Here is a 15,768-nt window from a genome sequence, read left to right as displayed (position 1 = left end):
GGTTTCTGAAGAAGAGGATGTACAAGGGAGTGCTTCAGGGGAGAAGGGAAGACTCCAGTGGCGAAGGAGTGGTTGCAGAAGTCGGCCAGAGCAGGAGCCAGGGAGTCAATGTGGTCCTTGATGGTTTTGGAGGAACAGGGATGGACCTGTTTTGATGAGACTGTCATAGATCGGACTTGTCTAGAAACCTCCTCAGGGGCGAACAGGGGAAAGGCAGAGAAGTATGGAGGAGAGGTGGCTGAAGAAGGGCCAGAGGAATAGCAGGGAGTAGGGGGATGAGGGGGAGAGAAGGAGAGAGAGGACAGGATGTCCTGAGTTTTAGAGATGAAGTGATAAGCCAGTGCCGTGCAGAGGGCCTGTGAAGGGACAGAAGAGGTAGAGACTGCAGCATGATTGGCCAGTTCATTGCAGATTTTAAAGAGTTCAGCCGAGTTGTTAGATGCCACAGAAACGCAGGCTTGGATGTGAGCTCTCTTCGTGGTGAGGACAGAGAGCCGGTATTGCCTTTGGAGTAGGCGGCAGGCCAGTTGGTCAGAGGATGTACATGAAGCATGCCATTTCCTCTCAGCCACCCTGCACTTGCATTTAAGGGTGACGAGATCAGAAGTTGCACTTGGCTTTGGGTTTCAAGCGGCTCTTCTTGATAGGGGCAAGAACATCAAGAGTATCAGATATAGCAGAGTGGAGAATGGAAAGGGCTGTGTCAGGGTGTGAGTCAGCCAAAGCAGAATGTGGGATGAGAAAGCGCCGGCAAAAGCCGCAACTGACACGCGCTTCATGGGTCGGATGACCGAGAAGATGGGTGGTAGTGATGTAGTTGGCTTGGCCTGAGGGGTAGAAAGGGTGAGCTGGGAGGAGAGGAGAAAGTGATCGCTCCAGGAGAGAGGAGTAGTGAGAGGGATAGAAAGGGGAAGATATGAGGCGATCAGAGCATCCAGAGTGTGCCCTGCAGAGTGAGTCAGGCCAGAGGGGAGAATAGAGAGTGAGAGAGTGTCACAATGGTTGCGAAAGAGTCCAGAGGAAGGACAGGAAGCACCCAGGTGGATGTTGAAGTCTCCAAGAAGGAGGAGTTGAGTTATCGAGACCAGGAGGGAAGAGGAGAGGTCCGCCCACTCATAGTAAGGGAATGGCTAGGAGAGAGAGAGAGCTTGCAGACAAGGCATCCGAAAGAAGAGTAGGCCTGTGTTGGAATGACAGAGGCATGAATCCACCCAGGGAAGATCAGAGCTACACCCCCTCCAGAAAGGTTAGACCTGGGTGCGGAGAGGATCTTCTAGCCCTAAGGGAGGTGAGTGTCAAAGCTCGTGACAGAACTGGCCGTGAACCAAGTCTCGGTGAGACCGAGGACATCAAGGTCAAGTTCCTCCAGAAGGCGGCAGATGTCAGGAGTGTTTGACAGATGAGCGAGAGTTAAGAGTGGCAATATGAAAGTCTTCCGGGAGGGGTAGAAATCAGAGGTATGCCCTGTGGTGCTGCCCCTTTAAGGGACACACACGCGGAGGCATGACGTTGCACGCCGCCGCGTGGATTATAAATAAAGGGGGCATTCCCGGCCGCAGTAGTGTGACCGGGGAGCCCAAACTGAATTGACATGTGTGCCTGTGTCTGTGGGGTTGGGGGTTCACGGGAAAGGCCATATGGGTCAACAGTGACTCCCAACAGTGGCGATGAGGTCGGTGCATTGCCCGGGCCTGCCGGTGAATAATCTTTCAATTTTTGACACGGAACGGATAACTTTGAAGGTTCGTTCTATGCTGTAGGCCGTGCAGATGCCAGGCGGCAGGCGGCCATTTTGGATTCCTGGCAGGGGATACTCGCGGAGCTCCGGTAGGGCCCATTAGGGGCATCCATGCCTAATTTTTAAAAATATTGATGGCGGGCAGCTGTACATGCCAACACATGCCCGAATTTTGGATTTTTTAAAAATTTTTGGGCGAGTTACGTCGATTGAAGGCAAGGTAAGGGGGGAAAGATGCTGAGGCCTGCTTAACTCCCAGACCTCCCTGACTCAATTTTTGGGACTTTTATGCTAGATTACTGCTGCCACACGATGCCATGCAGCTGAGGACTTCCATCTTCATTGTCACCTTCATCATCAGGCCCAGCTGCTGTGTGTGTGCGAGGCACACTGTTGGTCTGGAGACTTTCTGCTACCCATCATCATCATCATCATCAGATCTGGACTTGTGACTCCTGTATGTGTGTCTGGACTGGTGCACTCCCCTGGTGGGGACTGTGCTGGTGGAGAGAGTTGCGACCCCCAGTCCACGTTGGGGGTACCTGTGCACTCTACCCATGAGTGCGCCTGGCAACCAGGACGGTGGGCAGCTCGCAGTCCAACAGCCGCCACAGGCCCAGCCCCAAATTGTGGCACAACCTGTCCTGCAGCAGGCCCCTCCAGTCATGCCCCAAATGCAGGCCCCTGCGGCACTACAGCCTATTCCAGAGTTCGATGTCTCGGGACCCCAACCAGCCTGGGGCCCAGGTGGAAGCGGTGGGTAGTCCATTTGGACATGTACTTAGGTCACCATGGAAACAGGTGATGACAGCAAAGTGGCGACCCTGCTGTATGCGGCTGGACCTTCAGTGCAAGAAATCTTCGAGTCCCTCCAGCCATCCAATGCCTCCTATGCGGCTGCAAAGACTGCTCTTCAAGTCCATTTCCTGCCTCTCGCCAATGCCGATTATGAGAGGTTCGTAATGCTGTCAGCATGGCAGAAGGAGGACGAGACACTGGACACTTTCTATGGCCGTCTCAGACGCCTGTCCTTGGCATGTGCCTGGGGTGATGCAGAGGACATGATCAGAACTATGCTAATTCAGGCCTTTTTGTCCGGAAAATTGAGACGGCAGGCGCTGAGAGAACTAGGCACTAGGCTTGCCTGCATCCTTGAACTTGGGTGCTGCCATGAGGTGTCAGAGGCCCGGGCATCCAGGATGGAAGCTGGATCGCGCCCGGTGAAGACGGAAGAGGTATGTGCCATGTGGCGGGGTGGCAGAGGTGTCAGGAGCCCTGGTACCAGCTTCTGTGACAGGGGCGTCAGAGCTGGTGAGTCATGCCAGAAGAGTGGAAATGACTTGTCCCACCCTGCTGAGTGCCCAGCGGCGGGAAGAACTTGCGGGAGGTGTGGACTGGCGGATCACTGTTCCCACATGTGTAAGGCGGCCCTGCTGGTGATGGTGCCCAGAGGCCCAGTTCGGTCGGGTTGCCTGCGTCAAAATCGCCCCCAGACCGTGGCTCAGGTAGACAAGGGAGAAGATGGTGTCCCCGCAGAAGAGGAGGAGGAGGAAGAGAAGGAGAACATCTTCTTCGTGTCCAGTGTGGGTTCTCAAGTCAAGAACAGACGTCAACCAAGGTGTGCGATAGAAGTGAACAAGTCGCCTGTCCCGGTGCTCGTGGACACAGGGGCATCGGTCAACATGATGGCCCGTGGACACTACGATGCCATGGACACACTACCCAAACTGGTCAGCCCGAAGGCCCACATCTTTGCTTTCGGTGGGTTGGAACCAATCCCCCGGAATGGCGCTTTTATGGCAAAGGTGGAGCATGATGGCTCGAAGATCATGGACCGCTTCTACGTCACACCAGTGAGCACAAATACCCTCCTGAGCTGTGCTGTGGCGGAGGCCTTAGGCATCGTCAGCTTTGCCTACTCTGTGTATCTTGAGGACATACATGATTTGCTGGACAAATACTCTGCCTTGTTCCAAGGAATTGGTCGAATGGCCGGTGACCCAGTGAGGCTACATATTGATGAGTCTGTGCAGCCCATAGCCCTGAAACATCGGAGGGTGCCGTTCCATCTCCGGGAGAAAGTGGACAAGGAACTGGACAATCTAGTAAATCTAGATATCATCGAGAAAGGTCGAGGGTCCCACACCATGGGTTTCACCAATTCTGGTGGCAAGGAAGCCGAAGCAACCTGACTCTTTCCGAATCTGCGTCGACATGAGCTACCCAACAAGGCCATCAAAAGGGAGAGACACTTGACCGCAACCATCGACGACATCATCGCGCAAGTACAAGGTGCTCGCTTCTTTTCCAAATTGGACCTTCGGGCCGGCTACGACCAAGTCGTCCTGCACCCGGAATCAAGGTACATAACCACGTTCACCACTCACCGTGGATTCTACAGGTACAAGGGACTCAGCTTTGGCGAGACATCGGCAGCGGAGGTGTTTCAAAACATCATTAGAGGTACCCTCGCTGACCTGGATGGAGTCCTAAACATTAGTGACAACATCCTAGTGTTCACCAAGACTGAGGTGGACCATCTGCACAAGCTGCCCAGGACTTTTGAGAGACTGCAATCGTTGGGCCTCACGCTTCACAGGGAAAAGTGTGAGTTTTTGCGCCCGACCATCAAATTCTTTGGATTTGTGATCAAGGAAGGAGGTGTCACCAGATCTGAGGAAAGTTCCGGACATTAAGAAGGCACAACCAACTGAATCTGTATCGGATGTGCAGAGTTTTCTCGGAATGGTCACGTACTGTGGTTGATTCATACAGAACCTAGAGTCCAGATCGGAGCCCCTGAGGGCCCTCACAAAAAAAGAAACAACCTGTCATTGAGGCCCTCTCGAACAGGCGGCGTTCGAAGACATCAAGAGCGCACTCACAGCTGAGGACACCAGGGCATTCTTCGACCCCACCCTTCTGTCGGAAATCATCGTGGACGCCAGCCCGTTCGGCCTAGGGGCCGTACTGACACAAATTGATTGGGATGGCGGTGTTCGCCCTGTAGCCTACGCCAGCAAGGTGCTGTCCGACACCGAGCAGCGATATTCGCAGATAAAGGGGGAGGCCCTAGCAGTACTGTGGGGGTGCAGTCATTTCAGGCTCTACATCCTGGGCCGTCTGTGACTGTCACGATGGACCACAAACCCCTGCTGCCCATACTGGCAGGGTTCTCATCCAAACCACCGGCGAGGATTGAACAGTGGATGCTTGCCCTCCTCAAGTATGGTGTCACCCTAGTGTACAGTCCTGGTGTGAACAATCCGGCGGACTACCTGTCCAGGCATCCCGGTGTGGACAGCAAGGAGGAGCAGGACATGTGTGCCGTGGAAGCGGATGACCACGTGCGCATGGTGGTTGAGGGGGCAACCCCCAATGCCATGCCCCTCGAAGTCCTGGAGGCAGCGGCAGCTCAAGACGAGTGTTTCTAAATACTGAAGCACGCGATGCAGCAGGGATCATGGAAGACCGTACTTGAGTCCCTGGCCAGGTGCATGAAAGAAGCCAAGGTGGGGCTAGAACAATTGTGGAAGGTGAGGGAAGAGCTATCATTCTCAGCCTCTGGCCTTCTCTTAAGGGGTGACTGGATAGTCGTGCCCCAAGCTAAGATCAAAGATGTGATTAGTCCGGCCCACCATGGACACCAAGGAGCCGCCAAGAACAAGGCCCAGCTATGCCTCAAAGTGTGGTTCCCTGAGCTGGAACGGAGGGTCAATGACTTTGTTGCTGCATGTGTCTGGTGCCAGGCGGTGTCCCCACTGCAAAAAGAGCCGGTGATCGAAGCAATGCCCCGGGGGACACGGCCATGGGAGGTGGTGCATGTGGACTTTGGATCCACCACACTGGGCACACATTTCCTAGTGGTCGTGGATGAGTACTCCCGCTATCCGGAGGTCGAGTTCGTTGACTCTGTGGCCTTTGAGCACGTGGTGGTGGCCATCGAGAAAGTGTTTGCCTCCCACGGGTTCCCCCACACCCTGTGCTCGGACAATGGGGCACTGTTTCAGAGCGAGCGCTTCTCAGAACTATGGAGGGGTATGGGGTTCAACATCGAAAGATCACCCCGCTCTGGCCATGGGCCAACGGTGAGGCCGAGAGGCTGATGAGAACTCTTAACAAGACTTTCCGGATAGCGCAAGGCCAGGGGCAATGCCTGCAGAGGGCTCTCTAACAGTTCTTATGAGTCTATCGCACTACCCCCCCACGCATCCACGGGAGTCGCCCCAGCCGAGGCCCTTTTCAAAAGGTGCCCCAGAGGGCTGCTGCCCGAGGTGGGGGATAAAGATCCCGGAGTGATCAATGATCAGCAGGTGGAGTTGGATCTCTGGCTGCGGACGGAACAAGAGAACACGAGAAGAGGACTCCGCCAGCAACGACTGGAACCGGGAGATGAGGTGCTTATAAGGAACAGACACCCCCATGGAAAGCTCTCTCTCCCACACGAACCTGAACCACTTGATGTGATGGCCGTCAAGGGGTCCATGGTGACTGCCTCATACGGGAGGTCGGCCTTCACCCGGAACGTGAGCTTCTTCAAGAAGCTAGGGGACCCCAGAACTGAACCTCCCCTCGAACCTGACAGGATGGAAGTACCGGACGAGGGCGGAGGCCATCCCCCCATGCCCGCAGGGCCAGCACGGGGAGTGCCGCCGGATGGACTGCCCATGCCGGAGATAAGCAGGAGGGACCCCCATAGGGCTGGGTGAGGGAAACACACTTAGCTCAACAACTACGTGCTGGGACATGTTTCGTAATTGGCCCGTGGGCCACATGTGATAGTTACGGGGATCCAGGGTGGTTGTGAATAAAGGGGTGTTGTGGGGAGTTTTTGGGTTTGCATTGTTTGTTGTTGTTGTTGTTTGAGACTGGTAATACACTGCTGTTTGTCCTCATGGAAAAGCAGGAGTGTGGTGCTGACCCCTTAAGGGGCGCACAAGCGGCAGTGTGACGTTGCATGCCGCTGCTTGCATTATAAATAAAGGGGGCGTTCCCAGCCGCAGTAGTGCAACCAGGGAGCCCGAACTGAACGGACGTGTGTGCCTGTGTCTGTGGGGTTAGGGGCTCACGGGAACCGCCATATGGGTCAACAGTGACTCCCAACACGCCCTGCGGAGGTGTAGAAGAAGCCCGAGGGGGGGCAGAAAGGGAAGGAGGAGAGGGCAAGGTAGCCAAGGAGGCGGCAGCAGGGGGAGGCAAGGAAGCCGTCCAGGGGGGAGAGGGAACAGCAGGAGAAGAAAGGAAATTGACGAGGCGCGGGAAGCGTCTATCGAAGAGGAGAAGGTTGGCCTGATGACCTTGGACCAAGACGGTACCATTCAAATAAACATTAATGATGACCTTGGAGGAGAGGAAGGAGGCCAGGAGTGCCTCCCACCGGGTGCCACCATTAATGGGAGAGGAGGAGAAGGGAGAGAGCACAGAGACCATATGTAGGGTCCATAGATCAGGTGAGGGAACGACAAAGAGGATGTTGGAGACAGTTTGCCTGAAGGAGGCACTCGTATAGGTGTCAGTGATAGGGAGGCCTGGGTTGGAGACCATGATGTCCTTTTTAAACTTCTTCCTACCAGATTTAGTGTGAAGAGCAGGATAGTCGATAGAGAAGCAGCTGGAGAAGATAGGAAAGACAGAGAGCACCATAGAGTGGGTAGGGAGAGGAGAGAAGAGGAAATGAGTGGGAAGGGGATACAACTATGGAAGAGACACAGGGGAGAGTGCAAGCGGACGACACAGAGAGATGCGAGACAAGTTGAACAATTGGACAGGATGAAAGACACGCAGATTTAAAGACTATCCCAGTGCACCTTTGAAAACAGGAGAAAAAAACACACCTAAGTTTGAGAGTCCTGAATAGGGGAAAAAAGGCCTAGGTTTCACAATGCAATTTAAATACTTTCCCAGTGCACCTTAAATACTTTCCAATATACTTTTTTAAGACAGGAGAAAACCACATCAAAGTTTCAGAGTCCTGAATAGGGGAAAAAAGGCCTAGGTTTCACAATGCAATTTAAATACTTTCCCAGTGCAGTTTAAATTATTTCCAATACATTTGTTTAAGACAGGAGAAAAACACACCTAAGTTTGAGAGTCTGGTAGGTGGGTGGAGGGAAGCGGGGTATCGAGAGAGTCAACCCTGGTAAATGGGTGGCAACTGGCTTCCCCTGCGGACACCTGCAGACACAGCCGGGAGCCTCCTCTGTGGGCGCCTAGTGGCACTTATTCGTGGGGCTGCCGGGCAGGGGCTGCTCTGGGAGGGTCAGTAAAGGTAGAGGGAGGCAGCCAATCAGAGTGGTGGGCGGGATGGAAGGCGGAAGGGAGGGAGGGGACAACAGAAGGCACACCGAGGATAGAGGGAGAGCAACACAGGAACAGAAAACAAAGAAGGAAATGCCAGAATATTACAATAGGCCCAAGGAGGGTCTCACCTGCACGGTCCCGTTGCCAGCAGTTATCCGCTCAGCCGAGATGGAATGGCGAGCGAGGGGTGCTGCGGCTAAGGTAACAGGGATCAGGAAGTCTCTCCACCAATCACAGTGGTGGGCGGGATGAAGGGGAACAACAGAAGGCACACCGAGGGGAGAGGGAGAGCAATGCGGGCACAGAAAACAAAGAAGGAATCGCCAGAATATTACAATCTGCCCAAGGAGGGTCTCACCTGCATGGTCCCATTGCCAGCAGTCACCCGCTCAGCCGAGATGGAATATGATCCCTACTTCCCCTTGTTCATTCCAACCAAGTAGATTTCCTACCTTCCTGGACACCGATACCTTAGCAGGCTTAGCACATACTTGTCTTCCTTTGTACTGGATGCTTGCTTGGAAATATGCCAAGATGCCTGTGGGTCGGTATCCATGAACATTGTTGCATATGCCCAGGTTTGCAGGGAGATGTTGGCCGACTTCTTCCTCCCAACAACATTTTTTGATGATGAATATGGTCTGCCCCAGAGTTGTCTAGCAGGGGTACTTTCTCTCCTCCAACAAGGAAGACAACTATTTCTTTTTTGCTGGTGTCTTGTTCTGAGTTTCCTGACTGTTGGGGTCACACCAGGACAAGACCAACTATCGTAGGCTGACGAATGAACAACCTCATAGTCTTCTCTGCCCCTGCTCAATTTGCAGCAACAACTTTCAATGCAAAGCTTGTTACCCTGTTCAGCACAGACTGCCTTAAATCTTGAACAGTTCCTCGAGTTGGCTAGATTGTTAGACTGTTGGGGTCACACCAGGACAAGACCAACTATCGTAGGCTGACGAATGAACAACCTCATAGTCTTCTCTGCCCCTGCTCAATTTGCAGCAACAACTTTCAATGCAAAGCTTGTTACCCTGTTCAGCACAGACTGCCTTAAATCTTGAACAGTTCCTCGAGTTGGCTAGATGCATGAGCAACTTCTAAGCAGGATCTGTTTTCCTTCCACACCTCCCTTCGCAGCAAAATAAGCATTGGTATCACCAGGGAAACTTTTGATAGTTCTAACCTCCCATTCAAGCTTGAAAACTGGCGTGATGTCAATGCCTTTGACACTGTTCACCTCAATTCTTGGGTTTACCTTGTCCTTTTTCCTTAACAATGACATTGACACTTTTCATTGCATGTTGCACTTGCTTTGCCAGCATTATTATCTCTTTGAGGGAGGGCCAAACGTCCACTCTGATATGGTCTGATATGCATTTTAGGAAAATGTTGTCACATACCTCACATACCTCTCATTATGATTACTCCTGAAGTGTTAGGTTGCCATTTTTGTCATGCTAATTTTCTGCCATCTTAAATCGCTCACATAAGCCTGAAAAATGGTTTGAAAAGTTGTTTCTTTTAGAAACATGCTTGTGACCAGATGCTGAATGACTCCAGAGTGTTGCTCCGTGAAAGCACAGTAGCCTAAGGCAGGGCACATTTCTTTAGATACAATTTTCACAAGTCAGGGGGCCTCATTACGAGGTTGGAGGTAGTCATGGAGCTATTAGTGCCATGACTACCTCCAATACCGGTACCGTGTCCGGTCCCGTTCAATGGGGACTTACCGGTCTAGTCCGACCTTTGCAGGACCGGTAAATCCCCATTGAAAAAACCATTCCCCATTCCCATTTCAGCCCCCATAGGGCTCAATGGCAAGGGGGAAGGTGCTAATAACGGTGACTCAAAGCCCAGTTCAGCCTTAGGCTAGGAATCTGTCTTTTAGATAAAAAAAACTACAGTCAGGGTGACTGGAATATTATGCGCTTCAGCTTAACTCAAAATTTCACATGAGAGGGGCTGGTGGCAAGGGGCAGTTTTTGTTATCTAAACATGTACATGCCTTCTGTGGATTTTGTGTATACATAGGGTTGTGAAATTAAATGCACAATACACATACTCTTGTAATCTTTGTGTGTGGTGGTCGTTATTAGAGCATGAGTATGTAGCCACTTCTCTAAAGGAATATCCCTCCACCCAGAAGACCACAGAGAAATTGAACCTGACAGAAGGCACAGGTCTCTGCCAATCTTCAAATACCAGTTACAAACCTTTTTATTGACTAGAATTCCTTCTGGTCATGGATGCCAAACCAATGGTGCTTCAAAATCACATTTTCTTTATTTTTAATTTTTAAATTTTTTTATTGAATATTATAGTTTGTTACAAACTTTTCACTCAAGTTATTGAAACTAAACACATACTTTGGATCCTATTAAAATATAATCATGATATTAAAATAATATAATATCCATGTTCCTTATACTCATTTATGAGTTTTTTTTTAATTTCCATAATTGGGTTCCACAATTGGATGATTCTTATGGTCAGTTGCCTGTCAGTTCCAGATGTAATTAAGGACCATCACTGTTCGGGTTCAAGCTGTATAAGTCTATTGGCTAACATTCTACAGAATAGAAGTCTTTTTTCTTGAAGTACACTGCCATCCATTATCAAATGTCATATGGATTCCATCTGGTAAGTTCTCATACAAAATCTACAGAAGTTCAGATTTGCTAGTAGTGATGGGTTTTTACCAGAATTTCTCGTGTCAGGAGAATATTTAAATGTAATCTCAGAAATGTGTCTCTGATGCCTTTCTCTGGAAAAATGTGAAGGTATTGAGGAAGTTGATTCAGTGTCCGTATATCTAGATCACTATACACAATCAGGTGATATTTAGATTTTTGCTCTTGTTTTCAAATCCAGTCATTTCTTAATAGTCTTACTTTTGCTTTTTGTGGACGGTTGATTAGCATTCTGTGGATAACTCTTCTCGTTTCATTATTTGAGTAAAAGTTTCTTCCCATATACTTAGCACTGTGGCTGTTGATGTAATATCCTTCTGGCGCAGGAGTATTATTCCCAGGATATCCTCATTTGCTAATATTTTTCAGTATAGCATCAACGTTTTCCAGTTCTTAGTAGTTTCCAATGATTGTAACGCTAGTTCATGCGTTATTAATGGCATCGCAAAGGTTGATGGTAAGGGCAAGATTTTCCTCCGGATCCGACCCTTTAATTGGATCCATAATTAATTTGGTGTATTAAGCATAGTTTCCGCACCATATGTTAATATTGGCATGATTTTCTGGCTATAAAAGGTCACAGCTCTATGTAATAAAATCTACTCTTTTTTGGATCACAGCCTAACTGGATTGAAAATGTGTATGCTGATTGAACTTGTACTATTACATGACTGTTGATCCTATGCTATGCTAACCAGCCATTGCCAACCAGCCATTTGTGAATACACATGCCTGTAACTTTAACCTAACCCACGTAACTATAGTATCTGCCCTGCACTTTGTTACCACACTATCCCTAGCTTTTCATTGGCAGACACTATAACTTATCTAGCTAGAATAGTGACCTACACTTCACCGGAGACTGCATTCCCTTGTGCTCTTCATGCATTTATCAATTGCCTGTATTGACCTGCCTATTATTGTGCCCATATTGTATGATCGTGCCATGATCCATGTTATGACTAAGACTGTCACCCACACTGTGCTCATCTTTATATTAACTTCCCTCCCTTTCCCAACCTCCATGGCATTCACCTGTAGTATGCCATCCCTAGCGCTGGAAGCTACTACTACCTTGATTCATACGGTCCCTAACTCATCATCTACAAGAAAATCATGACAAATGGAATCAAGCCCTATTAGTGACGACATGCAACAAACGTCAGAGTTAACACCCGCCCAATGGATCCTGCATTACGCTAGTAAGCATAAGCCTTATCAGCCATGTACTATTAGATGGAGAAACCATAGACTGGGATCCAGACTCACCAATCCTTAATCTACCCACACAAAAGAGAACACTCAGACATTACCTAGGCTGCGCTCACTCCACGCTCTCAAATCCAAATCCACTGTGAATTCAGAGTGTAATACCCCTCGCTCTATCTAAAATCACAAAATGGCACAGAACTCACTGACATCATTACATCTAACGAGCTAGACTTCCTAGCTGGCACAGAGACTTGGCTTCACAAAGCAGCTGAACCTAGTCTCTCCTTAGCTGTCCCAGTAAACTTCACCATCATAAGATGAGACAATGAAACATCCAAAGGAAGTGGTTTAGTATTCATTTGCAAATCTAATCTAGTCATAAAAGAGACAGAACTCAGGCCACGTCCCTCTGATGAGCTACTCTCAGTTAAGTTGGGTCTATCCCCTCACGTACCATTTCCGTACATCTGGTTTAGAGAACACCCGGCCCACTAGGAACATTCAAAGAAGACATAATGTCTCTCCTGAATACTAACGCTAAACCTGGGTCCCAAATTATCATACTTGGTGATTTCAACTTGGGCCTTAATGACCCTAAAGACACCAATGCTGCCATAATAGCATATACTGTAATTGAAGCAGGCCTCACTATCAATCAAATCAAACCATGCAACCAGGTCAAATTCAAGTCCATCTCAACCATTGATGCAGAAAATATCATCACATCACTCAAACCCTCCCGGTGTCTCGGGGACACTTGCCCAGCCCCAATCATTAAAGAAGCTCCGAAGGACCTAGCTCCTTTCATCACCACCTTCATTAACTCACCTTTCAAATCCTGCTCTGTTCCCACCAATCTTAAATGTGCATGGTCCCTACCCTTACTAAAAAAAACTAATCTGCACCCTAGCATCCCCACTAACTATAGGCCAATCGCCACAGTACCGTTTCTCCTCAAAATCTTAGACAAAGCTGTCTATCTCCAGACTCCATCTTATCTGGAGATCAACAACTTATTAGGTACTCGCCAATCTGGCTTCAGGCCAAGACACAGGACCGAGATGGCCCTTCTTGACCTGAAGAACCAACTGGATGATCGGAAAGACAAAGGGGAAGCCGCCATTCTTCTCCTATTGGACCTTTCCACTTCATTCGACTTGGTTGACCATAAAGTGTTATGCAACCATCTTAAATCAGCCGCCCACTTTTACAAGGGCGCCACTACTTGGATACATTCTTTCTTAGATAACAGATCTACAAGAGTCTTCTCACCATCCTTAGCAGCAGACCCAGTACCGATCACATGTGGTGTACCACAGGGATCCTGCGACTCCCCCACTTTGTATAATGTATTTACTAAGCCCCTCTTCGATCTACTTGACAATATGGGTGTCTCATACACCAATTATGCTGACGAAACCCAGACCCTCATCCCGTCCAAGGAGACTATGAGAAAGATGGAGAATTAATCAACAAAATCTACTTAATTATACAAACCTGGATGGCGACCCGTGGATTATTTCTCAATGACGAAAATACTGAGTTCTTAATCATTGGGTCCACCAATAGACTGAATAAACTCTCTCCTCAATATAACTCTGTCATTATTGATGGAATCAAGATCAAAGTCGCTAAGGAAGTAAAAACCTTAAGTTTCTACTTGGACTCTCCACTCAACCTCAATAAACAAATTGATCTACGCATGCAAACCATTTTTGATCACTGAAAGCTGCACTACGATTGTACGTGCACTAATCTTATCCAAGCTGGATTATTGCAATGCACTATACTTGGGTACCAGTAAACACAACAACAATAAACCCCAGACCCTCCAAAATAATGCCTTAAGTTCTGCCTTAGGCATTCCAAAAGCACAGCATATCTCCCACGAGAGACGCTCTATCAATTGGCTTATCATAAAAGATCGAATTAAGTTCAAATCACTAAACCTTACTTACAAATGCCTTACTAACCAAGCACCTATATACTTGATGGATAGATTCACCTAACACACATCTGAACGACCTATTAGAAACGCGAAATCCAACAGCCTCAGAGTCCCCAATTTCAAACTTAAAAAAAACAGGAGGATCTAGTTTTCCAGTCATGGCAGCACAACTCTGGAACTAAATACCCGACACCTTAAGAGCGTTACCCTCCTTCGACTCCTTCACGATGAATGTTAAGAGTCGGGTGCATTCTCATGCCCGGTGATGTGTCGTTGATCTATACACTGTATGTATGTATATTACTGCCTACATTCTGCAAAATTCATATAAGTATGCAAATGTCTCCTCTTATGTATATTTTCTTTTTTGTCGCTGTTCCCTTCTCCTGTAACTTAAACTTGTAAGCGCCCAGATGCCTGAGGGCCCGGTGCGCTCTATAAATAAATATACAATACAATACAATACAGAACCATTTAGAATGTTGTGTATACAGAGGGATGGTTCACCATTTTGTGAACCAGGCTGGTGTTACTTACTGCCCGGGCTGTTGGTGGCCTTTCAGTCAACTGCTGCACTGTGTTCAGTTGACCTTCTGAAAATGGCTGCATAAGTCACTGCCACAGGTGCGCGAACCCCCAGTCCTCGGAACACAATGCTATTCAGGCCACGCAATGCTTTTCTCCGAAACACTGTACTCTCCAGAAACCCACAAATGCAGTGATTCAGAGGACCCTGTTCTGACCCCCATTTGAAAGGTTGGCTGTGGAGTGCATAACACTTTTCTCTTCAAGAGGAGCAGGTCAGTTTCATTCTTTAACTCTTTCAGTGTCCAATCTCATTATGTACAAGTAAATATTCTATTCTAAAACAATGCTGCCTGTAGTTATTTATCAGAATGCAAAGTGAGGGTTGTGTCTTTACTGTGATGGTTTTGTTGTCAAACAGTTGTGTCACTCTTTTTCAACCAAAGTCCAACATTCAATCATCTTTATTGAACAGATACAGTGAAGGTAACGACCCCCTTGACTGCAGACATAACTTGCCCAAACCCGGTTCCTGCGACTGACCCTAACTATGGACCACAACAGAACCCTTCCACTGCAGAACTCCAAGAGACCTTGGTGATCCTGGTTCTGTGAAGTCACCAAGCTAGTTCAGGGCATCTTTGACTAGATGGTGGCGAGACAGAGATGCAGTGTGGAACCCCATACAATGCTTAATTTTGCATGCTGGCCTATCCTTGGTTGGTAGTGCTGCTGCAACAATACGTGTGGTTCTCTGGCACCTTAAAAGGTTTGTCAGATTCTCAGCTCCACCTCTGCAGTGACTATTTGCTTCCCCCTCACATTCCTGATATGGATAACGAGCTCCAGGTGTAATGGAATCCTCCCAGGACATTCACATTGGCAATGCAGTAATTTAAATACCAGCCAATTTCCTCACTTGACGGATTCCTCTGTCTCTGCTGCTTTTTTTCAGTTTAATTCAGTTAGATTTATTTCGGCTTGTACCACAAAAGCATACTAAAAGAGTTATATAACATGTTAATATTCAATACAACAATCATTAAAATATCTGCATTATAAAATATAATTAAAATGTGTATAATATCGATTTCAAATCTCACCTGTTTTAAATATCTTAAATAGTGTGAGAAAGTGGCCAGTGCAATTGACGATATTGCAATCAACTACAAATCTTAAACCATTCTGATCTGCCGAGACCTCAACGCAAACTGTACAACAGCTGACGCTCCTGAAAGTAAAGATTCAACCAACCCCTCTGCTTTGAATAGGGGGCTTGCATGGAGCGCAATGATGAAATCTCGAAATCTCCGTAACTCTGCTACTATGACAGATGTAGAGGCCTTGATACCAAC

This window comes from Ambystoma mexicanum, chromosome 7q, assembly GCF_040938575.1.
Source record: "Ambystoma mexicanum isolate Mex_15411 chromosome 7q, UKY_AmexF1_1, whole genome shotgun sequence".
In the NCBI taxonomy this organism is placed as follows: domain Eukaryota; kingdom Metazoa; phylum Chordata; class Amphibia; order Caudata; family Ambystomatidae; genus Ambystoma; species Ambystoma mexicanum.
This window is presented reverse-complemented; position numbering follows the sequence as displayed.